Raw genomic sequence first — 27,616 nt, forward strand, 5'->3', positions numbered from 1 at the left:
TAGAGAGGAGGCGAGGATGATCGGCTGAAGGTAGAGAGGAGAGGAGGATAATTGGCTGAAGGTAGAGAGGAGGGGAGGATGATCGGCTGAAGGTAGAGAGGAGAGGAGGATGATCGGCTGAAGGTAGAGAGGAGGGGAGGATGATCGGCTGAAAGTAGAGAGGAGGGGAGGATGATCGGCTGAAGGTAGAGAGGAAACGAGGATGATCGGCTGAAGGTAGAGAGGAGAGGAGGATGATCGGCTGAAGGTAGAGTGGAGAGGAGGATGATCGGCTGAAGGTAGAGAGGAGGGAAGGATGATCGGCTGAAGGTAGAGAGGAAACGAGGATGATCGGCTGAAGGTAGAGAGTAGAGGAGGATGATCGGCTGAAGGTAGAGAGGAGTGGAGGATGATCGGCTGAAGGTAGAGAGGAGGATGATCGGCTGAAGGTAGAGAGGAGGGGAGGATGATCGGCTGAAGGTAGAGAGGAGGGGAGGATGATCGGCTGAAGGTAGAGAGGAAACGAGGATGATCGGCTGAAGGTAGAGAGGAAACGAGGATGATCGGCTGAAGGTAGAGAGGAGGGGAGGATGATCGGCTGAAGGTAGAGAGGAGGGGAGGATGATCGACTGAAGGTAGAGAGGAGGGGAGGATGATCGGCTGAAGGTAGAGAGGAGGGAAGGATGATCGGCTGAAGGTAGAGAGGAGGGGAGGATGATCGGCTGAAGGTAGGGAGGAGGGGAGGATGATCGGCTGAAGGTAGAGAGGAGGATTATCAGTTGAAGGTAGAGAGGAGAGGAGGATGATCGGCTGAAGGTAGAGAAGAGAGGAGTATGATCGGCTGAAGGTAGAGAGGAGGGGAGGATGATCGGCTGAAGGTAGATAGGAGGGGAGGATGATCGGCTGAAGGTAGAGAGGAGGGGAGGATGATCGGCTGAAGGTAGAGAGGAAAGGAGGATGATCGGCTGAAGGTAGAGAGGAGGGGAAGATGATTGGCTGAAGGTGGAGAGGAGGATGATCGGCAGAAGGTGGAGAGGAGGATGATCGGCTGAAGGTAGATAGGAGAGGAGGATGATCGGCTGAAGGTAGAGAGGAGAGGAGGATGATCGGCTGAAGGTAGAGAGGAGGGGAGGATGATTGGCTGAAGGTAGAGAGGAGAGGAGGATGATCGGCTGAAGGTAGAGAGGAGGGGAGGATGATCGGCTGAAGGTAGAGAGGAGGGGAGGATGATCGGCTGAAGGTAGAGAGGAATCGAGGATGATCGGCTGAAGGTAGAGAGGAAACGAGGATGATCGGCTGAAGGTAGAGAGGAAACGAGGATGATCGGCTGAAGGTAGAGAGGAAACGAGGATGATCGGCTGAAGGTAGATAGGAGGGGAGGATGATCGGCTGAAGGTAGAGAGGAGGGGAGGATGATCGGCTAAAGGTAGATAGGAGGGGAGGATGATCGGCTGAAGGTAGAGAGGAGGGGAGGATGATCGGCTGAAGGTAGAGAGGAAAGGAGGATGATCGGCTGAAGGTAGAGAGGAGGGGAAGATGATCGGCTGAAGGTGGAGAGGAGGATGATCGGCTGAAGGTAGAGAGGAGGGGAGAGGAGGATGATCGGCTGAAGGTAGAGAGGAGAGGAGGATGATCGGCTGAAGGTATAGAGGAGGGGAGGATGATCGGCTGAAGGTAGAGAGGAGGGCAGGATGATCGGCTGAAGGTAGAGAGGAGAGGAGGATGATCGGCTGAAGGTAGAGAGGAGAGGAGGATATTCGGCTGAAGGTAGAGAGGAGGGGAGGATGATCGGCTGAAGGTAGAGAGGAGAGGAGGATGATCGGCTTAAGGTAGAGAGAATAGGACGATGATCGGCTGAAAGTAGAGAGGAGAGGAGGATGATCGGCTGAAGGTAGAGAGGAGGGGAGATGATCGGCTGAAGATAGAGAGGAGAGGAGGATGATCGGCTGAAGGTAGAGAGGAGGGGAGAGGAGGATGATTGGCTGATGGTAGGGAGGAGAGGGGAATGATCGGCTGAAGGTAGAGCGGAGGGGAGGATGATCGGCTAAAGGTAGAGAGGATAGGAGGATGATCGGCTGAAGGTAGAGAGGATGGGACGATGATCGGCTGAAGGTAGAGAGGAGGAAGATCGGCTGAAGGTAGAGAGAAGAGGAGGATGACCGGCTGAAGGTAGAGAGGAGGGGAGAGGAGGATGATTGGCTGATGGTAGAGAGGAGGGGAGGATGATCGGCTGAAGGTAGAGAGGAGGGGAGGATGATCGGCTGAAGGTAGAGAGGAGAGGAGGGTGATCGGCTGAAGGTAGAGAGGAGAGAAGGATGATCGGCTGAAGGTAGAGAGAAGAGGAGGATGATCGACTGAAGGTAGAGAGGAGAGGAGGATGATCGGCTGAAGGTAGAGAGGAGGGGAGGATGATCGGCTGAAGATAGAGAGGAGGATGATCGACTGAAGGTAGAGAGGAGGGGAGAGGAGGATGATCGGCTGAAGGTAGAGAGGAGGGGAGGATGATCGGCTGAAGGTAGAGAGGAGGGGAGGATGATCAGCTGAAGGTAGAGAGGAGAGGAGGATGATCGGCTGAAGGTAGAGAGGAGGGGAGGATGATCGGCTGAAGGTAGAGAGGAGAGGAGGATGATCGGCTGAAGGTAGAAAGGAGAGAAGGATGATCGGCTTAAGGTATAGAGGAGAGGCGGATGATCGGCTGAAGGTAGAGAGGAGAGGGGGATGATCGGCTGAAGGTAGAGCCGAGGGGAGGATGATCAGCTGAAGGTAGAGAGGAGGGTAGGATGATCGGCTGAAGGTAGAGAGGAGAGGAGGATGATCGGCTGAAGGTAGAGAGGAGGGGAGAGGACGATGATCGGCTGAAGGTAGGGAGTAGAGGGGAATGATCGGCTGAAGGTAGAGAGGAGAGGAGGATGATCGGCTGAAGGTAGAGAGGAGAGGAGGATGATCGCCTGAAGGTAGAGAGGAGAGAAGGATGATCCGCTGAAGGTAGAGAGGAGAGAAGGATGATCGGCTAAAGGTAGAGAGGATAGGAGGATGATCGGCTGAAGGTAGAGAGGAGGGGAGGATGATCGGCTGAAGATAGAGAGGAGAGTAGGATAATCAGCTGAAGGTAGAGAGGAGGGGAGAGGAGGATGATCGGCTGAAGGTAGGGAGGAGAGGGGAATGATCGGCTGAAGATAGAGAGGAGAGGAGGATGATCGGCTGAAGGTAGAGAGGAGAGGAGGATGATCGGCTGAAGGTAGAGAGGAGGGGAGGATGATCGGCTGAAGATAGAGAGGAGAGGAGGATGATCAGCTGAAGGTAGAGAGGAGGGGAGAGGAGGATGATCGGCTGAAGGTAGAGAGGAGGGGAGGATGATCGGCTGAAGGTAGAGAGGAGGGGAGGATGATCGGCTGAAGGTAGAGAGGAGAGGAGGATGATCGGCTGAAGGTAGAGAGGATGGGAGGATGATCGGCTGAAGGTAGAGAGGAGGATGATCGGCTGAAGGTAGAGAGGAGGGGAGGATGATCGGCTGAAGGTAGAAAGGAGAGGAGGAGGATCGGCTGAAGGTAGAGAGGAGAGGAGGATGATCGGCTGAAGGTAGAGAGGAGAGGGGGATGATCGGCTGAAGGTAGAGAGGAGGGGAGGACGATTGACTGAAGGTAGAGAAGAGGGGAGGAAGATCGGCTGAAGGTAGAGAGGAGAGGAGGATGATCGGCTGAAGGTAGAGAGGAGGAGGATCGGCTGAAGGTATAGAGGAGAGGAGGATGATCGGCTGAAGGTAGAGAGGAGAGGAGGATGATCGGCTGAAGGTAGAGAGAGGGGAAGAGGAGGATGATCGGCTGAAGGTAGAGAGGAGGGGAGAGGAGGATGATTGGCTGAAGGTAGAGAGGAGAGGAGGAGGATCGGCTGAAGGTAGAGAGAAGAGGAGGATTATCGGCTGAAGGTAGAGAGGAGTGGAGGATGATCGGCTGAAGGTTGAGAGGGGAGGAGGATGATCGGCTGAAGGTAGAGAGGGGAGGAGGATGATCGGCTGAAGGTGGAGAGGAGAGGATCGGCTGAAGGTAGAGAGGAGAGGAGGATGATCGGCTGAAGGTAGGGAGGAGAGGGGAATGATCAGCTGAAGGTAGAGAGGAGAGGAGGATGATCGGCTGAAGGTAGAGAGGAGAGGAGGATGATCGGCTTAAGGTAGAGAGGAGAGGAGGATGATCGGCTGAAGGTAGAGAGGAGGGGAGGATGATCGGCTGAAGGTAGAGAGGAGGATGATCGGCTGAAGGTAGAGAGGAGGATGATCGGCTGAAGGTAGAAAGGAGAGGAGGAGGATCGGCTGAAGGTAGAGAGGAGAGGAGGATGATAGGCTGCAGGTAGAGAGGAGAATGGGATGATCGGCTGAAGGTAGAGAGGAGGGGAGGATGATTGGCTGAAGGTAGAGAGGAGGGGAGGATGATCGGCTGAAGGTAGAGAGGAGAAGAGGATGATCGGCTGAAGGTAGAGAGGAGGGGAGGATGATCGGCTGAAGGTAGAGAGGAGGGAAGGATGATCGGCTGAAGGTAGAGAGGAGGGGAGGATGATCGGCTGAAGGTAGAGAGGAGGGGAGGATGATCGGCTGAAGGTAGAGAGGAGGGGAGGATGATCGGCGTAAGGTAGAGAGGAGGGGAGGATGATCGGCTGAAGGTAGAGAGGAGGGGAGGATGATCGGCTGAAAGTAGAGAGGAGAGGAGGATGATTGGCTGAAGGTAGAGAGGAGGGGAGGATGATCGGCTGAAGGTAGAGAGGAGGGGAGGATGATCGGCTGAAGGTAGAGAGGAGGGGAGGATGATCGGCTGAAGGTAGAGAGGAGGGGAGGATGATCGGCTGAAGGTAGAGAGGAAACGAGGATGATCGGCTGAAGGTAGAGAGGAGAGGAGGATGATCGGCTGAAGGTAGAGAGGAGAGGAGGATGATCGGCTGAAGGTAGAGAGGAGAGGAGGATGATCGGCTGAAGGTAGAGAGGAGAGGAGGATGATCGCCTGAAGGTAGAGAGGAGGGGAGGGTGATCGGCTGAAGGTAGAGAGAAGAGGAGGATGAACGGCTGAAGGTAGAGAGGAGGGGAGAGGAGGATGATTGGCTGATGGTAGGGAGGAGAGGGGAATGATCGGCTGAAGGTAGAGAGGAGGGGAGGATGATCGGCTGAAGGTAGAGAGGAGAGGAGGGTGATCGGCTGAAGGTGGAGAGGAGAGAAGGATGATCGGCTGAAGGTAGAGAGAAGAGGAGGATGATCGACTGAAGGTAGAGAGGAGAGGAGGATGATCGGCTGAAGGTAGAGAGGAGGGGAGGATGATCGGCTGAAGATAGAGAGGAGGATGATCGACTGAAGGTAGAGAGGAGGGGAGAGGAGGATGATCGGCTGAAGGTAGAGAGGAGGGGAGGATGATCGGCTGAAGGTAGAGAGGAGGGGAGGATGATCGGCTGAAGGTAGAGAGGAGAGGAGGATGTTCGGCTGAAGGTAGAGAGGAGGGGAGGATGATCGGCTGAAGGTAGAGAGGAGAGGAGGATGATCGGCTGAAGGTAGAAAGGAGAGAAGGATGATCGGCTTAAGGTATAGAGGAGAGGCGGATGATCGGCTGAAGGTAGAGAGGAGAGGGGGATGATCGGCTGAAGGTAGAGCCGAGGGGAGGATGATCGGCTGAAGGTAGAGAGGAGGGTAGGATGATCGGCTGAAGGTAGAGAGGAGAGGAGGATGATCGGCTGAAGGTAGAGAGGAGGGGAGAGGACGATGATCGGCTGAAGGTAGGGAGGAGAGGGGAATGATCGGCTGAAGGTAGAGAGGAGAGGAGGATGATCGGCTGAAGGTAGAGAGGAGAGGAGGATGATCGCCTGAAGGTAGAGAGGAGAGAAGGATGATCCGCTGAAGGTAGAGAGGAGAGAAGGATGATCGGCTGAAGGTAGAGAGGATAGAAGGATGATCGGCTGAAGGTAGAGAGGAGGGGAGGATGATCGGCTGAAGATAGAGAGGAGAGGAGGATGATCAGCTGAAGGTAGAGAGGAGGGGAGAGGAGGATGATCGGCTGAAGGTAGGGAGGAGAAGGGAATGATCGGCTGAAGATAGAGAGGAGAGGAGGATGATCGGCAGAAGGTAGAGAGGAGAGGAGGATGATCGCCTGAAGGTATAGAGGAGATAAGGATGATCCGCTGAAGGTAGTGAGGAGAGAAGGATGATCGGCTGAAGGTAGAGAGGAGGGGAGGATGATCGGCTGAAGATAGAGAGGAGAGGAGGATGATCAGCTGAAGGTAGAGAGGAGGGGAGAGGAGGATGATCGGCTGAAGGTAGAGAGGAGGGTAGGATGATCGGCTGAAGGTAGAGAGGAGAGGAGGATGATCGGCTGAAGGTAGAGAGGATGGGAGGATGATCGGCTGAAGGTAGAGAGGAGGATGATCGGCTGAAGGTAGAGAGGAGGGGAGGATGATCGGCTGAAGGTAGAAAGGAGAGGAGGAGGATCGGCTGAAGGGAGGATGATCGGCTGAAGGTAGAGAGGAGAGGGGGATGATCGGCTGAAGGTAGAGAGGAGGGGAGGACGATTGGCTGAAGGTAGAGAAGAGGGTAGGAAGATCGGCTGAAGGTAGAGAGGAGAGGAGGATGATCGGCTGAAGGTAGAGAGGAGGAGGATCAGCTGAAGGTATAGAGGAGAGGAGGATGATCGGCTGAAGGTAGAGAGGAGAGGAGGATGATTGGCTGAAGGTAGAGAGAGGGGAAGAGGAGGATGATCGGCTGAAGGTAGAGAGGAGGGGAGAGGAGGATGATTGGCTGAAGGTAGAGAGGAGAGGAGGAGGATCGGCTGAAGGTAGAGAGAAGAGGAGGATTATCGGCTGAAGGTAGAGAGGAGTGGAGGATGATCGGCTGAAGGTTGAGAGGGGAGGAGGATGATCGGCTGAAGGTAGAGAGGGGAGGAGGATGATCGGCTGAAGGTGGAGAGGAGAGGATCGGCTGAAGGTAGAGAGGAGAGGAGGATGATCGGCTGAAGGTAGGGAGGAGAGGGGAATGATCAGCTGAAGGTAGAGAGGAGAGGAGGATGATCGGCTGAAGGTAGAGAGGAGAGGAGGATGATCGGCTGAAGGTAGAGAGGAGAGGAGGATGATCGGCTGAAGGTAGAGAGGAGGGGAGGATGATCGGCTGAAGGTAGAGAGGAGGATGATCGGCTGAAGGTAGAGAGGAGGATGATCGGCTGAAGGTAGAAAGGAGAGGAGGAGGATCGGCTGAAGGTAGAGAGGAGAGGAGGATGATCGGCTGCAGGTAGAGAGGAGAATGGGATGATCGGCTGAAGGTAGAGAGGAGGGGAGGATGATTGGCTGAAGGTAGAGAGGAGGGGAGGATGATCGGCTGAAGGTAGAGAGGAGAAGAGGATGATCGGCTGAAGGTAGAGAGGAGGGGAGGATGATCGGCTGAAGGTAGAGAGGAGGGAAGGATGATCGGCTGAAGGTAGAGAGGAGGATGATCGGCTGAAGGTAGAGAGGAGGGGAGGATGATCGGCTGAAGGTAGAGAGGAGGGGAGGATGATCGGCGTAAGGTAGAGAGGAGGGGAGGATGATCCGCTGAAGGTAGAGAGGAGGGGAGGATGATCGGCTGAAAGTAGAGAGGAGAGGAGGATGATTGGCTGAAGGTAGAGAGGAGGGGAGGATGATCGGCTGAAGGTAGAGAGGAGGGGAGGATGATCGGCTGAAGGTAGAGAGGAGGGGAGGATGATCGGCTGAAGGTAGAGAGGAGGGGAGGATGATCGGCTGAAGGTAGAGAGGAAACGAGGATGATCGGCTGAAGGTAGAGAGGAGAGGAGGATGATCGGCTGAAGGTAGAGAGGAGAGGAGGATGATCGGCTGAAGGTAGAGAGGAGAGGAGGATGATCGCCTGAAGGTAGAGAGGAGGGGAGGGTGATCGGCTGAAGGTAGAGAGAAGAGGAGGATGAACGGCTGAAGGTAGAGAGGAGGGGAGAGGAGGATGATTGGCTGATGGTAGGGAGGAGAGGGGAATGATCGGCTGAAGGTAGAGAGGAGGGGAGGATGATCGGCTGAAGGTAGAGAGGAGAGGAGGGTGATCGGCTGAAGGTGGAGAGGAGAGAAGGATGATCGGCTGAAGGTAGAGAGAAGAGGAGGATGATCGACTGAAGGTAGAGAGGAGAGGAGGATGATCGGCTGAAGGTAGAGAGGAGGGGAGGATGATCGGCTGAAGATAGAGAGGAGGATGATCGACTGAAGGTAGAGAGGAGGGGAGAGGAGGATGATCGGCTGAAGGTAGAGAGGAGGGGAGGATGATCGGCTGAAGGTAGAGAGGAGGGGAGGATGATCGGCTGAAGGTAGAGAGGAGAGGAGGATGTTCGGCTGAAGGTAGAGAGGAGGGGAGGATGATCGGCTGAAGGTAGAGAGGAGAGGAGGATGATCGGCTGAAGGTAGAAAGGAGAGAAGGATGATCGGCTTAAGGTATAGAGGAGAGGCGGATGATCGGCTGAAGGTAGAGAGGAGAGGGGGATGATCGGCTGAAGGTAGAGCCGAGGGGAGGATGATCGGCTGAAGGTAGAGAGGAGGGTAGGATGATCGGCTGAAGGTAGAGAGGAGAGGAGGATGATCGGCTGAAGGTAGAGAGGAGGGGAGAGGACGATGATCGGCTGAAGGTAGGGAGGAGAGGGGAATGATCGGCTGAAGGTAGAGAGGAGAGGAGGATGATCGGCTGAAGGTAGAGAGGAGAGGAGGATGATCGCCTGAAGGTAGAGAGGAGAGAAGGATGATCCGCTGAAGGTAGAGAGGAGAGAAGGATGATCGGCTGAAGGTAGAGAGGATAGAAGGATGATCGGCTGAAGGTAGAGAGGAGGGGAGGATGATCGGCTGAAGATAGAGAGGAGAGGAGGATGATCAGCTGAAGGTAGAGAGGAGGGGAGAGGAGGATGATCGGCTGAGGTAGGGAGGAGAAGGGAATGATCGGCTGAAGATAGAGAGGAGAGGAGGATGATCGCTGAAGGTAGAGAGGAGAGGAGGATGATCGCCTGAAGGTATAGAGGAGATAAGGATGATCCGCTGAAGGTAGTGAGGAGAGAAGGATGATCGGCTGAAGGTAGAGAGGAGGGGAGGATGATCGGCTGAAGATAGAGAGGAGAGGAGGATGATCAGCTGAAGGTAGAGAGGAGGGGAGAGGAGGATGATCGGCTGAAGGTAGAGAGGAGGGTAGGATGATCGGCTGAAGGTAGAGAGGAGAGGAGGATGATCGGCTGAAGGTAGAGAGGATGGGAGGATGATCGGCTGAAGGTAGAGAGGAGGATGATCGGCTGAAGGTAGAGAGGAGGGAGGATGATCGGCTGAAGGTAGAAAGGAGAGGAGGAGGATCGGCTGAAGGGAGGATGATCGGCTGAAGGTAGAGAGGAGAGGGGGATGATCGGCTGAAGGTAGAGAGGAGGGGAGGACGATTGGCTGAAGGTAGAGAAGAGGGTAGGAAGATCGGCTGAAGGTAGAGAGGAGAGGAGGATGATCGGCTGAAGGTAGAGAGGAGGAGGATCAGCTGAAGGTATAGAGGAGAGGAGGATGATCGGCTGAAGGTAGAGAGGAGAGGAGGATGATTGGCTGAAGGTAGAGAGAGGGGAAGAGGAGGATGATCGGCTGAAGGTAGAGAGGAGGGGAGAGGAGGATGATTGGCTGAAGGTAGAGAGGAGAGGAGGAGGATCGGCTGAAGGTAGAGAGAAGAGGAGGATTATCGGCTGAAGGTAGAGAGGAGTGGAGGATGATCGGCTGAAGGTTGAGAGGGGAGGAGGATGATCGGCAGAAGGTAGAGAGGGGAGGAGGATGATCGGCTGAAGGTAGAGAGGAGAGGATCGGCTGAAGGTAGAGAGGAGAGGAGGATGATCGGCTGAAGGTAGGGAGGAGAGGGGAATGATCAGCTGAAGGTAGAGAGGAGAGGAGGATGATCGGCTAAAGGTAGAGAGGAGAGGAGGATGATTGGCTGAAGGTAGAGAGGAGAGGAGAATGATCGGCTTAAGGTAGAGAGGAGGGGAGGATGATCGGCTGAAGGTAGAGAGGAGGATGATCGGCTGAAGGTAGAGAGGAGGATGATCGGCTGAAGGTAGAAAGGAGAGGAGGAGGATCGGCTGAAGGTAGAGAGGAGAGGAGGATGATCGGCTGCAGGTAGAGAGGAGAATGGGATGATCGGCTTAAGGTAGAGAGGAGGGGAGGATGATTGGCTGAAGGTAGAGAGGAGGGGAGGATGATCGGCTGAAGGTAGAGAGGAGAGGAGAATGATCGGCTGAAGGTAGAGAGGAGGGGAGGATGATCGGCTGAAGGTAGAGAGGAGGGAAGGATGATCGGCTTAAGGTAGAGAGGAGGGGAGGATGATCGGCTGAAGGTAGAGAGGAGGGGAGGATGATCGGCTGAAGGTAGAGAGGAGGGGAGGATGATCGGCGTAAGGTAGAGAGGAGGGGAGGATGATCGGCTGAAGGTAGAGAGGAGGGGAGGATGATCGGCTGAAAGTAGAGAGGAGAGAAGGATGATTGGCTGAAGGTAGAGAGGAGGGGAGGATGATCGGCTGAAGGTAGAGAGGAGGATGATCGGCTGAAGGTAGAGAGGAGGGGAGGATGATCGGCTGAAGGTAGAGAGGAGGGGAGGATGATCGGCTGAAGGTAGAGAGGAAACGAGGATGATCGGCTGAAGGTAGAGAGGAGAGGAGGATGATCGGCTGAAGGTAGAGAGGAGAGGAGGATGATCGGCTGAAGGTAGAGAGGAGGGAAGGATGATCGGCTGAAGGTAGAGAGGAAATGAGGATGATCGGCTGAAGGTAGAGAGGAGAGGAGGATGATCGGCTGAAGGTAGAGAGGAGGGGAGGATGCTCGGCTGAAGGTAGAGAGGAGAGGAGGATGATCGGCTGAAGGTAGAGAGGAGGGGAGGATGCTCGGCTGAAGGTAGAGAGGAGAGGAGGATGATCGGCTGAAGGTAGAGAGGAGGGGAGGATGATCGGCTGAAGGTAGAGAGGAGGGGAGGATGATCGGCTGAAGGTAGAAAGGAGAGGAGGATGATCGGCTGAAGGTAGAGAGGAGGGGAGGATGATCGGCTGAAGGTAGAGAGGAGGGGAGGATGATCGGCTGAAGGTAGAAAGGAGAGGAGGATGATCGGCTGAAGGTAGAGAGGAGAGGAGGATGATCGGCTGAAGGTAGAGAGGAGGGGAGAGGAGGATGATCGGCTGAAGGTAGAGAGGAGAGGAGGATGATCGTCTGAAGGTATAGAGGAGGGGAGGATGCTCGGCTGAAGGTAGAGAGGAGAGGAGGATGATCGGCTGAAGGTAGAGAGGAGGGGAGGATGATCGGCTGAAGGTAGAGAGGAGGGGAGGATGATCGGCTGAAGGTAGAAAGGAGAGGAGGATGATCGGCTGAAGGTAGAGAGGAGAGGAGGATGATCGGCTGAAGGTAGAGAGGAGGGGAGAGGAGGATGATCGGCTGAAGGTAGAGAGGAGAGGAGGATGATCGGCTGAAGGTATAGAGGAGGGGAGGATGATCGGCTGAAGGTATAGAGGAGGGGAGGATGATCAGCTGAAGGTAGAGATGAGGGCAGGATGATCGGCTGAAGGTAGAGAGGAGAGGAGGATGATCGGCTGAAGGTAGAGAGGAGAGGACGATGATCGGCTGAAGGTAGAGAGGAGGGGAGGATGATCGGCTGAAGGTAGAGAGGAGAGGAGGATGATCGGCTTAAGGTAGAGAGAATAGGACGATGATCGGCTGAAAGTAGAGAGGAGAGGAGGATGATCGGCTGAAGGTAGAGAGGAGGGGAGGATGATCGGCTGAAGATAGAGAGGAGAGGAGGATGATCGGCTGAAGGTAGAGAGGAGGGGGGAGGAGGATGATCGGCTGAAGGTAGAGAGGAGGGGAGGATGATCGGCTGAAGGTAGAGAGGAGAGGAGGATTATCGGCTGAAGGTAGAGAGGATGGGAGGATGATCGGCTGAAGGTAGAGAGGAGGATGATCGGCTGAAGGTAGAGAGGAGAGGAGGATGACCGGCTGAAGGTAGAGAGGAGGGGAGAGGAGGATGATCGGCTGATGGTAGGGAGGAGAGGGGAATGATCGGCTGAAGGTAGAGAGGAGGGGAGGATGATCGGCTGAAGGTAGAGAGGAGAGGAGGGTGATCGGCTGAAGGTAGAGAGGAGAGAAGGATGATCGGCTGAAGGTAGAGAGAAGAGGAGGATGATCGACTGAAGGTAGAGAGGAGAGGAGGATGATTGGCTGAAGGTAGAGAGGAGGGAGGATGATCGGCTGAAGATAGAGAGGAGGATGATCGACTGAAGGTAGAGAGGAGGGGAGAGGAGGATGATCGCTGAAGGTAGAGAGGAGGGGAGGATGATCGGCTGAAGGTAGAGAGGAGGGGAGGATGATCGGCTGAAGGTATTGAGGAGAGGAGGATGATCGGCTGAAGGTAGAGAGGAGAGGGGGATGATCGGCTGAAGGTAGAGCCGAGGGGAGGATGATCGGCTGAAGGTAGAGAGGAGGGGAGGATGATCGGCTGAAGGTAGAGAGGAGAGGAGGATGATCGGCTGAAGGTAGAGAGGAGTGGAGAGGAGGCTGATCGGCTGAAGGTAGGGAGGAGAGGGGAATGATCGGCTGAAGGTAGAGAGGAGAGGAGGATGATCGACTGAAGGTAGAGAGGAGAGGAGGATGATCGCCTGAAGGTAAAGAGGAGAGAAGGATGATCCGCTGAAGGTAGAGAGGAGAGAAGGATGATCGGCTGAAGGTAGAGAGGAGAGGAGGATGATCGGCTGAAGGTAGAGAGGAGGGGAGGATGATCTGCTGAAGATAGAGAGGAGAGGATGATGATCAGCTGAAGGTAGAGAGGAGGGGAGAGAAGGATGATCGGCTGAAGGTAGGGAGGAGAGGGAATGATCGGCTGAAGGTAGAGAGGAGAGGAGGATGATCGGCTGAAGGTAGAGAGGAGAGGAGGATGATCGCCTGAAGGTAGAGAGGAGAGAAGGATGATCCGCTGAAGGTAGAGAGGAGAGAAGGATGATCGGCCGAAGGTAGAGAGGAGAGGAGGATGATCGGCTGAAGGTAGAGAGGAGGGGAGGATGATCGGCTGAAGATAGAGAGGAGAGGAGGATGATCAGCTGAAGGTAGAGAGGAGGGGAGAGGAGGATGATCGGCTGAAGGTAGAGTGGAGGGGAGGATGATCGGCTGAAGGTAGAGAGGAGGGGAGGATGATCGGCTGAAGGTAGAGAGGAGAGGAGGATGATTGGCTGAAGGTAGAGAAGGAGGGGAGGATGATCGTCTGAAGGTAGAAAGGAGAGGATCGGCTGAAGGTAGAGAGGAGAGGAGGATGATCGGCTGAAGGTAGAGAGGAGAGGGGCGATGATCGGCTGAAGGTAGAGAGGAGAGGAGGATGATCGGCTGAAGGTAGGGAGGAGAGGGGAATGATCAGCTGAAGGTAGAGAGGAGAGGAGGATGATCGGCTAAAGGTAGAGAGGAGAGGAGGATGATTGGCTGAAGGTAGAGAGGAGAGGAGAATGATCGGCTTAAGGTAGAGAGGAGGGGAGGATGATCGGCTGAAGGTAGAGAGGAGGATGATCGGCTGAAGGTAGAGAGGAGGATGATCGGCTGAAGGTAGAAAGGAGAGGAGGAGGATCGGCTGAAGGTAGAGAGGAGAGGAGGATGATCGGCTGCAGGTAGAGAGGAGAATGGGATGATCGGCTGAAGGTAGAGAGGAGGGGAGGATGATTGGCTGAAGGTAGAGAGGAGGGGAGGATGATCGGCTGAAGGTAGAGAGGAGAGGAGGATGATCGGCTGAAGGTAGAGAGGAGGGGAGGATGATCGGCTGAAGGTAGAGAGGAGGGAAGGATGATCGGCTTAAGGTAGAGAGGAGGGGAGGATGATCGGCTGAAGGTAGAGAGGAGGGGAGGATGATCGGCTGAAGGTAGAGAGGAGGGGGAGGATGATCGGCGTAAGGTAGAGAGGAGGGGAGGATGATCGGCTGAAGGTAGAGAGGAGGGGAGGATGATCGGCTGAAAGTAGAGAGGAGAGAAGGATGATTGGCTGAAGGTAGAGAGGAGGGGAGGATGATCGGCTGAAGGTAGAGAGGAGGATGATCGGCTGAAGGTAGAGAGGAGGGGAGGATGATCGCTGAAGGTAGAGAGGAGGGGAGGATGATCGGCTGAAGGTAGAGAGGAAACGAGGATGATCGGCTGAAGGTAGAGAGGAGAGGAGGATGATCGGCTGAAGGTAGAGAGGAGAGGAGGATGATCGGCTGAAGGTAGAGAGGAGGGAAGGATGATCGGCTGAAGGTAGAGAGGAAATGAGGATGATCGGCTGAAGGTAGAGAGGAGAGGAGGATGATCGGCTGAAGGTAGAGAGGAGGGGAGGATGCTCGGCTGAAGGTAGAGAGGAGAGGAGGATGATCGGCTGAAGATAGAGAGGAGGGGAGGATGATCGGCTGAAGGTAGAGAGGAAATGAGGATGATCGGCTGAAGGTAGAGAGGAGAGGAGGATGATCGGCTGAAGGTAGAGAGGAGGGGAGGATGCTCGGCTGAAGGTAGAGAGGAGAGGAGGATGATCGGCTGAAGGTAGAGAGGAGGGGAGGATGATCGGCTGAAGGTAGAGAGGAGGGGAGGATGATCGGCTGAAGGTAGAAAGGAGAGGAGGATGATCGGCTGAAGGTAGAGAGGAGAGGAGGATGATCGGCTGAAGGTAGAGAGGAGGGGAGAGGAGGATGATCGGCTGAAGGTAGAGAGGAGAGGAGGATGATCGTCTGAAGGTATAGAGGAGGGGAGGATGCTCGGCTGAAGGTAGAGAGGAGAGGAGGATGATCGGCTGAAGGTAGAGAGGAGGGGAGGATGATCGGCTGAAGGTAGAGAGGAGGGGAGGATGATCGGCTGAAGGTAGAAAGGAGAGGAGGATGATCGGCTGAAGGTAGAGAGGAGAGGAGGATGATCGGCTGAAGGTAGAGAGGAGGGGAGAGGAGGATGATCGGCTGAAGGTAGAGAGGAGAGGAGGATGATCGGCTGAAGGTATAGAGGAGGGGAGGATGATCGGCTGAAGGTATAGAGGAGGGGAGGATGATCAGCTGAAGGTAGAGAGGAGGGCAGGATGATCGGCTGAAGGTAGAGAGGAGAGGAGGATGATCGGCTGAAGGTAGAGAGGAGAGGACGATGATCGGCTGAAGGTAGAGAGGAGGGAGGATGATCGGCTGAAGGTAGAGAGGAGAGGAGGATGATCGGCTTAAGGTAGAGAGAATAGGACGATGATCGGCTGAAAGTAGAGAGGAGAGGAGGATGATCGGCTGAAGGTAGAGAGGAGGGGAGGATGATCGGCTGAAGATAGAGAGGAGAGGAGGATGATCGGCTGAAGGTAGAGAGGAGGGGGGAGGAGGATGATCGGCTGAAGGTAGAGAGGAGGGGAGGATGATCGGCTGAAGGTAGAGAGGAGAGGAGGATTATCGGCTGAAGGTAGAGAGGATGGGAGGATGATCGGCTGAAGGTAGAGAGGAGGATGATCGGCTGAAGGTAGAGAGGAGAGGAGGATGACCGGCTGAAGGTAGAGAGGAGGGGAGAGGAGGATGATCGGCTGATGGTAGGGAGGAGAGGGGAATGATCGGCTGAAGGTAGAGAGGAGGGGAGGATGATCGGCTGAAGGTAGAGAGGAGAGGAGGGTGATCGGCTGAAGGTAGAGAGGAGAGAAGGATGATCGGCTGAAGGTAGAGAGAAGAGGAGGATGATCGACTGAAGGTAGAGAGGAGAGGAGGATGATTGGCTGAAGGTAGAGAGGAGGGGAGGATGATCGGCTGAAGATAGAGAGGAGGATGATCGGCTGAAGATAGAGAGGAGAGGAGGATGATCAGCTGAAGGTAGAGAGGAGGGGAGAGGAGGATGATCGGCTGAAGGTAGAGTGGAGGGGAGGATGATCGGCTGAAGGTAGAGAGGAGGGGAGGATGATCGGCTGAAGGTAGAGAGGAGAGGAGGATGATTGGCTGAAGGTAGAGAGGAGGGGAGGATGATCGTCTGAAGGTAGAAAGGAGAGGATCGGCTGAAGGTAGAGAGGAGAGGAGGATGATCGGCTGAAGGTAGAGAGGAGAGGGGCGATGATCGGCTGAAGGTAGAGAGGAGGGGAGGATGATTGGCTGAAGGTAGAGAAGAGGGGAGGATGATCGGCTGAAGGTAGAGAGGAGGGAATAGGAGGATTATCGGCTGAAGGTAGAGAGGAGGGGAGAGGAGGATGATTGGCTGAAGGTAGAGAGGAGAGGAGGAGGATCGGCTGAAGGTAGAGAGAAGAGGAGGATGATCGGCTGAAGGTAGAGAGGAAGGGAGGATGAACGGCTGAAGGTTGAGAGGAGAGGAGGATGATCGGCTGAAGGTAGAGAGGAGAGGATCGGCTGAAGGTAGAGAGGAGAGGAGGATGATCGGCTGAAGGTAGAGAGGAGAGGAGGATGATCGGCTGAAGGTAGGGAGGAGAGGGGAATGATCAGCTAAAGGTAGAGACGAGAGGAAGATGATCGGCTGAAGGTAGAGAGGAGAGGAGGATGATCGGCTGAAGGTAGAGAGGAGAGGAGGATGATCGGCTGAAGGTAGAGAGGAGGATGATCGGCTGAAGGTAGAGAGGAGGGGAAGATGATCGGCTGAAGGTAGAAAGGAGAGGAGGAGGATCGGCTGAAGGTAGAGAGGAGAGGAGGATGATCGGCTGAAGGTAGAGAGGAGAGGGGGATGATCGGCTGAAGGTAGAGAGGAGGGGAGGATGATTGGCTGAAGGTAGAGAGGAGGGGAGGATGATCGGCTGAAGGTAGAGAGGAGAGGAGGATGATCGGCTGAAGGTAGAGAGGAGGAGGATCGGCTGAAGGTAGAGAGGAGAGGAGGATGATCGGCTGAAGGTAGAGAGGAGAGGAGGATGATCGGCTGAAGGTAGAGAGGAGGAAAGAGGAGGATGATCGGCTGAAGGTAGAGAGGAGAGGAGAGGAGGAGGATCGGCTGAAGGTAGAGAGGAGGGGAGGATGATTGGCTGAAGGTTGAGAGGGGAGGAGGATGATTGGCGGAAGGTAGAGAGGAGAGGAGGATGATCGGCTTAAGGTAGAGAGGAGAGGATCGGCTGAAGGTAGAGAGGAGAGGAGGATGATCAGCTGAAGGTAGAGAGGAGAGGAGGATGATCGGCTGAAGGTAGGGAGGAGAGGGGAATGATCGGCTTAAGGTAGAGAGGAGAGGAGGATGATCGGCTGAAGGTAGAGAGGAGGATGATCGGCTGAAGGTAGAGAGGAGGGGAGGATGATCGGCTGAAGGTAGAAAGGAGAGGAGGAGGATCGGCTGAAGGTAGAGAGGAGAGGAGGATGATCGGCTGAAGGTAGAGAGGAGAGGGGGATGATCGGCTGAAGGTAGAGAGGAGGGGAGGATGATTGGCTGAAGGTAGAGAGGAGGGGAGGATGATCGGCTGAAGGTAGAGAGGAGAGGAGGATGATCAGCTGAAGGTAGAGAGGAGGGGAGAGGAGGATGATCGGCTCAAGGTAGAGAGGAGAGGAGGATGATCGGCTGAAGGTAGAGAAGAGAGAATGATCGGCTGAAGGTAGAGAGGAGGGGAGAGAAGGATGATCGGCTGAAGTTAGAGAGGAGGGGAGAAGAGGATGATCGGCTGAAGATAGAGAGGAGGGGAGAGGAGGATGATCGGCTGAAGGTAGAGAGGAGGGGAGGATGATCGGCTGAAGGTAGAGAGGAGAGAAGGATGATCGGCTGAAGGTAGAGAGGGGAGGAGGATGATCGGCTGAAGGTAGAGAGGAGAGGAGGATGATCAGCTGAAGGTAGAGAGGAGAGAAGGATGATCGGCTGAAGGTAGAGAGGAGAGGAGGATGATCGGCTGAAGGTAGAGAGGAGAGGGGGATGATCGGCTGAAGGTAGAGAGGAGGGGAGGATGATTGGCTGAAGGTAGAGAGGAGAGGAGGATGATCGGCTGAAGGTAGAGAGGAGAGGAGGATGATCGGCTGAAGGTAGAGAGGAGAGGGGGATGATCGGCTGAAGGTAGAGAGGAGGGGAGGATGATTGGCTGAAGGTAGAGAGGAGGGGAGGATGATCGGCTGAAGGTAGAGAGGAGAGGAGGATGATCGGCTGAAGGTAGGGAGGAGAGGGGAATGATCAGCTAAAGGTAGAGACGAGAGGAAGATGATCGGCTGAAGGTAGAGAGGAGAGGAGGATGATCGGCTGAAGGTAGAGAGGAGAGGAGGATGATCGGCTGAAGGTAGAGAGGAGGATGATCGGCTGAAGGTAGAGAGGAGGGGAAGATGATCGGCTGAAGGTAGAAAGGAGAGGAGGAGGATCGGCTGAAGGTAGAGAGGAGAGGAGGATGATCGACTGAAGGTAGAGAGGAGAGGGGGATGATCGGCTGAAGGTAGAGAGGAGGGGACGATGATTGGCTGAAGGTAGAGAGGAGGGGAGGATGATCGGCTGAAGGTAGAGAGGAGAGGAGGATGATCGGCTGAAGGTAGAGAGGAGGAGGATCGGCTGAAGGTAGAGAGGAGAGGAGGATGATCGGCTGAAGGTAGAGAGGAGAGGAGGATGATCGGCTGAAGGTAGAGAGGAGGAAAGAGGAGGATGATCGGCTGAAGGTAGAGAGGAGAGGAGAGGAGGAGGATCGGCTGAAGGTAGAGAGGAGGGGAGGATGATTGGCTGAAGGTTGAGAGGGGAGGAGGATGATTGGCGGAAGGTAGAGAGGAGAGGAGGATGATCGGCTTAAGGTAGAGAGGAGAGGATCGGCTGAAGGTAGAGAGGAGAGGAGGATGATCAGCTGAAGGTAGAGAGGAGAGGAGGATGATCGGCTGAAGGTAGGGAGGAGAGGGGAATGATCGGCTTAAGGTAGAGAGGAGAGGAGGATGATCGGCTGAAGGTAGAGAGGAGGATGATCGGCTGAAGGTAGAGAGGAGGGGAGGATGATCGGCTGAAGGTAGAAAGGAGAGGAGGAGGATCGGCTGAAGGTAGAGAGGAGAGGAGGATGATCGGCTGAAGGTAGAGAGGAGAGGGGGATGATCGGCTGAAGGTAGAGAGGAGGGGAGGATGATTGGCTGAAGGTAGAGAGGAGGGGAGGATGATCGGCTGAAGGTAGAGAGGAGAGGAGGATGATCAGCTGAAGGTAGAGAGGAGGGGTGAGGAGGATGATCGGCTCAAGGTAGAGAGGAGAGGAGGATGATCGGCTGAAGGTAGAGAAGAGAGAATGATCGGCTGAAGGTAGAGAGGAGGGGAGAGAAGGATGATCGGCTGAAGTTAGAGAGGAGGGGAGAAGAGGATGATCGGCTGAAGATAGAGAGGAGGGGAGAGGAGGATGATCGGCTGAAGGTAGAGAGGAGGGGAGGATGATCGGCTGAAGGTAGAGAGGAGAGAAGGATGATCGGCTGAAGGTAGAGAGGGGAGGAGGATGATCGGCTGAAGGTAGAGAGGAGAGGAGGATGATCAGCTGAAGGTAGAGAGGAGAGAAGGATGATCGGCTGAAGGTAGAGAGGGGAGGAGGATGATCGGCTGAAGGTAGAGAGGGGAGGAGGATGATCGGCTGAAGGTAGAGAGGAGAGGAGGATGATCGGCTGAAGGTAGAGAGGAGAGGTGGATGATCGGCTCAAGGTAGAGAGTAGAGGAGGATGATCGGCTGAAGGTAGAGAGGAGAGGAGGATGATCTGCTGAAGGTAGAGAGGAGAGGAGGATGATCGGCTGAAGGTAGAGAGGAGGGGAGGATGATCGGCTGAAGGTAGAGAGGAGAGGAGGATGATCTGCTGAAGGTAGAGAGGAGAGGAGGATGATCGGCTGAAGGTAGAGAGGAGGATGATCTGCTGAAGGTAGAGAGGAGGGGAGGATGATCGGCTGAAGGTAGAGAGGAGGGGAGGATGATCGGCTGAAGGTAGAGAGGAGGGGAGGATGATCGGCTGAAGGTAGAGAGGAGGGGAGGATGATCGGCTGAAGGTAGAGAGGAGGGGAAGATGATCGGCTGAAGATAGAGAGGGGAGGAGGATGATCGGCTGAAGGTAGAGAGGAGAGGAGGATGATCGACTGAAGGTAGAGAAGAGAGAATGATCGGCTGAAGGTAGAGAGGAGGGGAGAGAAGGATGATCGGCTGAAGTTAGAGAGGAGGGGAGAAGAGGATGATCGGCTGAAGGTAGAGAGGAGGATGATCGGCTGAAGGAAGAGAGGAGAGGAGGATGATCGGCTGAAGGTAGAGAGGAGAGGAGGATGATCTGCTGAAGGTAGAGAGGAGAGGAGGATGATCGGCTGAAGGTAGAGAGGAGGGGAGGATGATCGGCTGAAGGTAGAGAGGAGAGGAGGATGATCGGCTGAAGGTAGAGAGGAGAGGAGGATGATCGGCTGAAGGTAGAGAGGAGGATGATCTTCTGAAGGTAGAGAGGAGGGGAGGATGATCGGCTGAAGGTAGAGAGGAGGGGAGGATGATCGGCTGAAGGTAGAGAGGAGGGGAGGATGATCGGCTGAAGGTAGAGAGGAGGGGAGGATGATCGGCTGAAGATAGAGAGGGGAGGAGGATGATCGGCTGAAGGTAGAGAGGAGAGGAGGATGATCGACTGAAGGTAGAAAGAAGGGGAGGATGATTGGCTGAAGGTAGAGAGGAGGGGAGGATGATCGGCTGAAGGTAGAAAGGAGGGGAAGATGATCGGCTGAAAGTAGAAAGGAGGGGAGGATGATCGGCTGAAGGTAGAGAGGAGGGGAGGATGATCGGCTGAAGGTAGAGAGGAGGGGAGGATGATCGGCTGAAGGTAGAGAGGAGAGGAGGATGATCGGCTGAAGGTAGAGAGGAGGGGAGGATGATCGGCTGAAGGTAGAGAGGAGAGGAGGATGATCGGCTGAAGGTAGAGAGGAGGGGAGGATGATCGGCTGAAGGTAGAGAGGAGGGGTGGATGATAGGCTGAAGGTAGAGAGGAGGGGAGGATGATCGGCTGAAGGTAGAGAGGAGGATGATCGGCTGAAGGTAGAGAGGAGGGGAGGATGATCGGCTGAAGGTAGAGAGGAGAGGAGGATGATCGGCTGAAGGTAGAGAGGAGGGGAGGATGATCGGCTGAAGGTAGGGAGGAGAGGGGAATGATCGGCTTAAGGTAGAGAGGAGAGGAGGATGATCGGCTGAAGGTAGAGAGGAGGATGATCGGCTGAAGGTAGAGAGGAGGGGAGGATGATCGGCTGAAGGTAGAAAGGAGAGGAGGAGGATCGGCTGAAGGTAGAGAGGAGAGGAGGATGATCGGCTGAAGGTAGAGAGGAGAGGGGGATGATCGGCTGAAGGTAGAGAGGAGGGGAGGATGATTGGCTGAAGGTAGAGAGGAGGGGAGGATGATCGGCTGAAGGTAGAGAGGAGAGGAGGATGATCAGCTGAAGGTAGAGAGGAGGGGAGAGGAGGATGATCGGCTCAAGGTAGAGAGGAGAGGAGGATGATCGGCTGAAGGTAGAGAAGAGAGAATGATCGGCTGAAGGTAGAGAGGAGGGGAGAGAAGGATGATCGGCTGAAGTTAGAGAGGAGGGGAGAAGAGGATGATCGGCTGAAGATAGAGAGGAGGGGAGAGGAGGATGATCGGCTGAAGGTAGAGAGGAGGGGAGGATGATCGGCTGAAGGTAGAGAGGAGAGAAGGATGATCGGCTGAAGGTAGAGAGGGGAGGAGGATGATCGGCTGAAGGTAGAGAGGAGAGGAGGATGATCAGCTGAAGGTAGAGAGGAGAGAAGGATGATCGGCTGAAGGTAGAGAGGGGAGGAGGATGATCGGCTGAAGGTAGAGAGGGGAGGAGGATGATCGGCTGAAGGTAGAGAGGAGGGGAGGATGATCGGCTGAAGGTAGAGAGGAGAGGTGGATGATCGGCTCAAGGTAGAGAGTAGAGGAGGATGATCGGCTGAAGGTAGAGAGGAGAGGAGGATGATCTGCTGAAGGTAGAGAGGAGAGGAGGATGATCGGCTGAAGGTAGAGAGGAGGGGAGGATGATCGGCTGAAGGTAGAGAGGAGGGGAGGATGATCGGCTGAAGGTAGAGAGGAGAGGAGGATGATCGGCTGAAGGTAGAGAGGAGAGGAGGATGATCTGCTGAAGGTAGAGAGGAGAGGAGGATGATCGGCTGAAGGTAGAGAGGAGGATGATCTGCTGAAGGTAGAGAGGAGGGGAGGATGATCGGCTGAAGGTAGAGAGGAGGGGAGGATGATCGGCTGAAGGTAGAGAGGAGGGGAGGATGATCGGCTGAAGGTAGAGAGGAGGGGAGGATGATCGGCTGAAGGTAGAGAGGAGGGGAAGATGATCGGCTGAAGATAGAGAGGGGAGGAGGATGATCGGCTGAAGGTAGAGAGGAGAGGAGGATGATCGACTGAAGGTAGAGAAGAGAGAATGATCGGCTGAAGGTAGAGAGGAGGGGAGAGAAGGATGATCGGCTGAAGTTAGAGAGGAGGGGAGAAGAGGATGATCGGCTGAAGATAGAGAGGAGGGGAGAGGAGGATGATCGGCTGAAGGTAGAGAGGAGGGGAGGATGATCGGCTGAAGGTAGAGAGGAGAGAAGGATGATCGGCTGAAGGTAGAGAGGGGAGGAAGATGATCGGCTGAAGGTAGAAAGGAGGGGAGGATGATCGGTTGAAGGTAGAAAGGAAAGGAGGATTATCGGCTGAAGGTAGAGAGGAGGGGAGGATGATCGGCTGAAGGTAGAGAGGAGGGGAGGATGATCGGCTGAAGGTAGAGAGGAGAGGAGGATGATCGGCTGAAGGTAGAAAGGAGGGGAGGATGATCGGCTGAAGGTAGAAAGGAGGGGAGGATGATCGGCTGAAGGTAGAGAGGAGGGGACGATGATCGGCTGAAGGTAGAGAGGAGGGGAGGATGATCGGCTGAAGGTAGAGAGGAGAGGAGGAGGATCGGCTGAAGGTAGAGAGGAGGGGAGGATGATCGGCTGAAGGTAGAGAGGAGAGGAGGATGATCGGCTGAAGGTAGAGAGGAGAGGAGGATGATCGGCTGAAGTTAGAGAGGAGAGGAGGATGATCGGCTGAAGGTAGAGAGGAGGGCAGGATGATCGGCTGAAGGTAGAAAGGAGAGGAGGATGATCGGCTGAAGGTAGAGAGGAGGGGAGGATGATCGACTGAAGATAGAGAGGAGAGGAGGATGATCGGCTGAAGGTAGAGAGGAGGGGTGGATGATAGGCTGAAGGTAGAGAGGAGGGGAGGATGATCGGCTGAAGGTAGAGAGGAGGGGAGGATGATCGGCTGAAGGTAGAGAGGAGGATGATCGGCTGAAGGAAGAGAGGAGAGGAGGATGATCGGCTGAAGGTAGAGAGGAGAGGAGGATGATCTGCTGAAGGTAGAGAGGAGAGGAGGATGATCGGCTGAAGGTAGAGAGGAGGGGAGGATGATCGGCTGAAGGTAGAGAGGAGAGGAGGATGATCGGCTGAAGGTAGAGAGGAGAGGAGGATGATCGGCTGAAGGTAGAGAGGAGGATGATCTTCTGAAGGTAGAGAGGAGGGGAGGATGATCGGCTGAAGGTAGAGAGGAGGGGAGGATGATCGGCTGAAGGTAGAGAGGAGGGGAGGATGATCGGCTGAAGGTAGAGAGGAGGGGAGGATGATCGGCTGAAGATAGAGAGGGGAGGAGGATGATCGGCTGAAGGTAGAGAGGAGAGGAGGATGATCGACTGAAGGTAGAAAGAAGGGGAGGATGATTGGCTGAAGGTAGAGAGGAGGGGAGGATGATCGGCTGAAGGTAGAAAGGAGGGGAAGATGATCGGCTGAAAGTAGAAAGGAGGGGAGGATGATCGGCTGAAGGTAGAGAGGAGGGGAGGATGATCGGCTGAAGGTAGAGAGGAGGGGAGGATGATCGGCTGAAGGTAGAGAGGAGAGGAGGATGATCGGCTGAAGGTAGAGAGGAGGGGAGGATGATCGGCTGAAGGTAGAGAGGAGAGGAGGATGATCGGCTGAAGGTAGAGAGGAGGGGAGGATGATCGGCTGAAGGTAGAGAGGAGGGGTGGATGATCGGCTGAAGGTAGAGAGGAGGGGTGGATGATCGGCTGAAGGTAGAGAGGAGTGGAGGATGATCGGCTGAAGGTAGAGAGGAGGGAAGGATGATCGGCTGAAGGTAGAGAGGAGGGGAGGATGATCGGCTGAAGGTAGAGAGGAGGGGAGGATGATCGGCTGAAGGTAGAGAGGAGGGGAGGATGATCGGCTGAAGGTAGAGAGGAGGATGATCGGCTGAAGGAAGAGAGGGGAGGTGGCACCGCACTATATATGGGGGGAAAGGGGAGCACCGCACTATATATGGGGGGCAGGGAGGGGGCACCGCACTATATATGTGGGACAGGAAGGGGGGGCACTGCACTATATATGGGGGGAAAGGGGGGCACCGCACTATATATGGGGGGCAGGGAGGGGGCACCGCACTATATATGGGGGGCAGGGAGGGGGCACCGCACTATATATGGAGGGCAGGGAGGGGGGCACCGCACTATATATGGGGGGAAAGGGGGGCACTGCACTATATATGGGGGGAAAGGGGGGCACTGCACTATATATGGAGGGCAGGTAGGGAGCACCGCACTATATATGGGGGGCAGGGAGGGGGCACCGCACTATATATGGAGGGCAGGTAGGGGGCACCGCACTATATATGGGGGGCAGGGAGGGGGCACCGCACTATATATGGGGAGCAGGGAGGGGGGCACCGCACTATATATGGGGGGCAGGGAGGGGGCACTGCACTATATATGGGGGGGCAGGGAGGGGGCACCGCACTATATATGGAGGGCAGGGAGGGGGCACTGCACTATATATGGGGGGCTGAGAGGGGGCACTGCACTATATATATGGGGGGAAAGGGGGGACACTGCATTATATATCGGGGGCAGGGAGGGGGCACCGCACTATATATGGAGGGCAGGGAGGGGGGACGCTGCACTATATATGGGGGGCTGAGAGGGGGCACTGCACTATATATATGGGGAGAAAGGGGGGACACCGCATTATATATTGGGGGCAGGGAGGGGGGACACCGCACTATATATCGGGGGCAGGGAGGGGGGACGCCGCACTATATATGGGGGGAAGGGAGGGGGCACCGCACTATATATGGGGGGCTGAGAGGGGGCACTGCACTATATATATGGGGGGAAAGGGGGTCACCGCATTATATATCGGGGGCAGGGAGGGGGGACACCGCACTATATATCGGGGGCAGGGAGGGGGGACACCGCACTATATATCGGGGGCAGGGAGGGGGGACGCCGCACTATATATGGGGGGAAGGGAGAGGGCACCGCACTATATATGGGGGGGCAGGGAGGGGGCACCGCACTGTATATAAGGGAGGGGACACCGCATTGCTGGGAGTTGTAGTTCGGCAGCAGGTTGGTCCCTTTCTGTTCTTAGATGACAAGCTTTAGCAGGTAATTTTCAGGGTATGCTGGGAAATGACTGCCGGTCGGCTGAGGCCCTCGGCCCAGACACTGTATGGTCCCAATCCCTGTGTCTTCGGCCCAGACACTGTATGGTCCCAATCCCTGTGTCCTTGGCCTAGACACTGTATGGTCCCAATCCCTGTGTCCTCGGCCCAGACACTGTATGGTCCCAATCCCTGTGTCCTCGGCCCAGACACTGTATGGTCCCAATCCCTGTGTCCTCGGCCCAGACACTGTATGGTCCCAATCCCTGTTTCCTCGGCCCAGACACTGTATGGTCCCAATCCCTGTGTCCTCGGCCCAGACACTGTATGGTCCCAATCTCTGTGTCCTTGGCCCAGACACTGTATGGTCCCAATCCCTGTGTCCTTGGCCTAGACACTGTATGGTCCCAATCCCTGTGTCCTTGGCCTAGACACTGTATGGTCCCAATCCCTGTGTCCTCGGCCCAGACACTGTATGGTCCCAATCCCTGTGTCCTCGGCCCAGACACTGTATGGTCCCAATCCCTGTGTCCTCGGCCCAGACTCTGTATGGTCCCAATCCCTGTGTCCTCGGCCTAGACACTGTATGGTCCCAATCCCTGTGTCCTCGGCCTAGACACTGTATGGTCCCAATCCCTGTGCCCTCGTCCCAGACACTGTATGGTCCCAATCCCTGTGTCCTTGGCCTAGACACTGTATGGTCCCAATCCCTGTGTCCTTGGCCTAGACACTGTATGGTCCCAATCCCTGTGTCCTCGGCCTAGACACTGTATGGTCCCAATCCCTGTGTCCTCGGCCCAGACACTGTATGGTCCCAATCCCTGTGTCCTCGGCCCAGACACTGTATGGTCCCAATCCCTGTGTCCTTGGCCCAGACACTGTATGGTCCCAATCCCTGTGTCCTCGGCCCAGACACTGTATGGTCCCAATCCCTGTGTCCTCGGCCCAGACACTGTATGGTCCCAATCCCTGTGTCCTCGGCCCAGACACTGTATGGTCCCAATCTCTGTGTCCTTGGCCCAGACACTGTATGCTCCCAATCCCTGTGTCCTTGGCCTAGACACTGTATGGTCCCAATCCCTGTGTCCTTGGCCTAGACACTGTATGGTCCCAATCCCTGTGTCCTCGGCCCAGACACTGTATGGTCCCAATCCCTGTGTCCTCGGCCCAGACACTGTATGGTCCCAATCCCTGTGTCCTCGGCCCAGACTCTGTATGGTCCCAATCCCTGTGTCCTCGGCCCAGACACTGTATGGTCCCAATCTCTGTGTCCTTGGCCCAGACACTGTATGGTCCCAATCCCTGTGTCCTTGGCCTAGACACTGTATGGTCCCAATCCCTGTGTCCTTGGCCTAGACACTGTATGGTCCCAATCCCTGTGTCCTCGGCCCAGACACTGTATGGTCCCAATCCCTGTGTCCTCGGCCCAGACACTGTATGGTCCCAATCCCTGTGTCCTCGGCCCAGACTCTGTATGGTCCCAATCCCTGTGTCCTCGGCCTAGACACTGTATGGTCCCAATCCCTGTGTCCTCGGCCTAGACACTGTATGGTCCCAATCCCTGTGCCCTCGTCCCAGACACTGTATGGTCCCAATCCCTGTGTCCTCGGCCTAGACACTGTATGGTCCCAATCCCTGTGTCCTCGGCCTAGACACTGTATGGTCCCAATCCCTGTGTCCTCGGCCTAGACACTGTATGGTCCCAATCCCTGTGTCCTCGGCCCAGACACTGTATGGTCCCAATCCCTGTGTCCTCGGCCCAGACACTGTATGGTCCCAATCCCTGTGTCCTTGGCCCAGACACTGTATGGTCCCAATCCCTGTGTCCTCGGCCCAGACACTGTATGGTCCCAATCCCTGTGTCCTCGGCCCAGACACTGTATGGTCCCAATCCCTGTGTCCTCGGCCCAGACACTGTATGGTCCCAATCTCTGTGTCCTTGGCCCAGACACTGTATGGTCCCAATCCCTGTGTCCTTGGCCTAGACACTGTATGGTCCCAATCCCTGTGTCCTTGGCCTAGACACTGTATGGTCCCAATCCCTGTGTCCTCGGCCCAGACACTGTATGGTCCCAATCCCTGTGTCCTCGGCCCAGACACTGTATGGTCCCAATCCCTGTGTCCTCGGCCCAGACTCTGTATGGTCCCAATCCCTGTGTCCTCGGCCCAGGCATTTCTGGGTGGAGACCAGATGCGGTGCCTCCTCTACCTGAAGGATTATTGGGCCCCACCCTCGATCCCCACTGGACGGTCAGGGCCCAACATATAAATAGGGCCCGATCCAGCCAGGTTTGGCCTCACTTCATTTAATGGGCTCCTTAAAGGGGTTGTGCGCTGCCCT

The 27,616-nt window shown here is 55.4% G+C and overlaps 1 protein-coding gene across 6 annotated transcripts in view; it reads left to right on the forward strand.

The window, feature by feature from the left end:
* The first annotated feature begins 1,275 nt into the window (after positions 1-1,275).
* The window catches only part of LOC130343847 (mid1-interacting protein 1-B-like), a 33,365-nt gene continuing 7,024 nt past the window's right edge, over positions 1,276-27,616 (forward strand). Inside the window, exon 1 of one of the 6 annotated variants that reach the window (XM_056554386.1) lies at positions 1,276-1,343. The gene's annotated coding sequence lies outside the window, so the exon portion shown is untranslated. Of the gene's footprint in view, positions 1,344-1,490; positions 1,556-14,316; positions 14,377-15,209; positions 15,285-15,910; positions 15,941-22,601; positions 23,026-27,616 lie in introns of those variants that run through there. The other 5 variants (XM_056554382.1, XM_056554381.1, XM_056554383.1 and 2 more) reach the window with 5 other exon arrangements.

The sequence above is a fragment of the Hyla sarda genome, unplaced genomic scaffold (assembly GCF_029499605.1).
Source record: "Hyla sarda isolate aHylSar1 unplaced genomic scaffold, aHylSar1.hap1 scaffold_694, whole genome shotgun sequence".
In the NCBI taxonomy this organism is placed as follows: Eukaryota; Metazoa; Chordata; class Amphibia; order Anura; family Hylidae; genus Hyla; species Hyla sarda.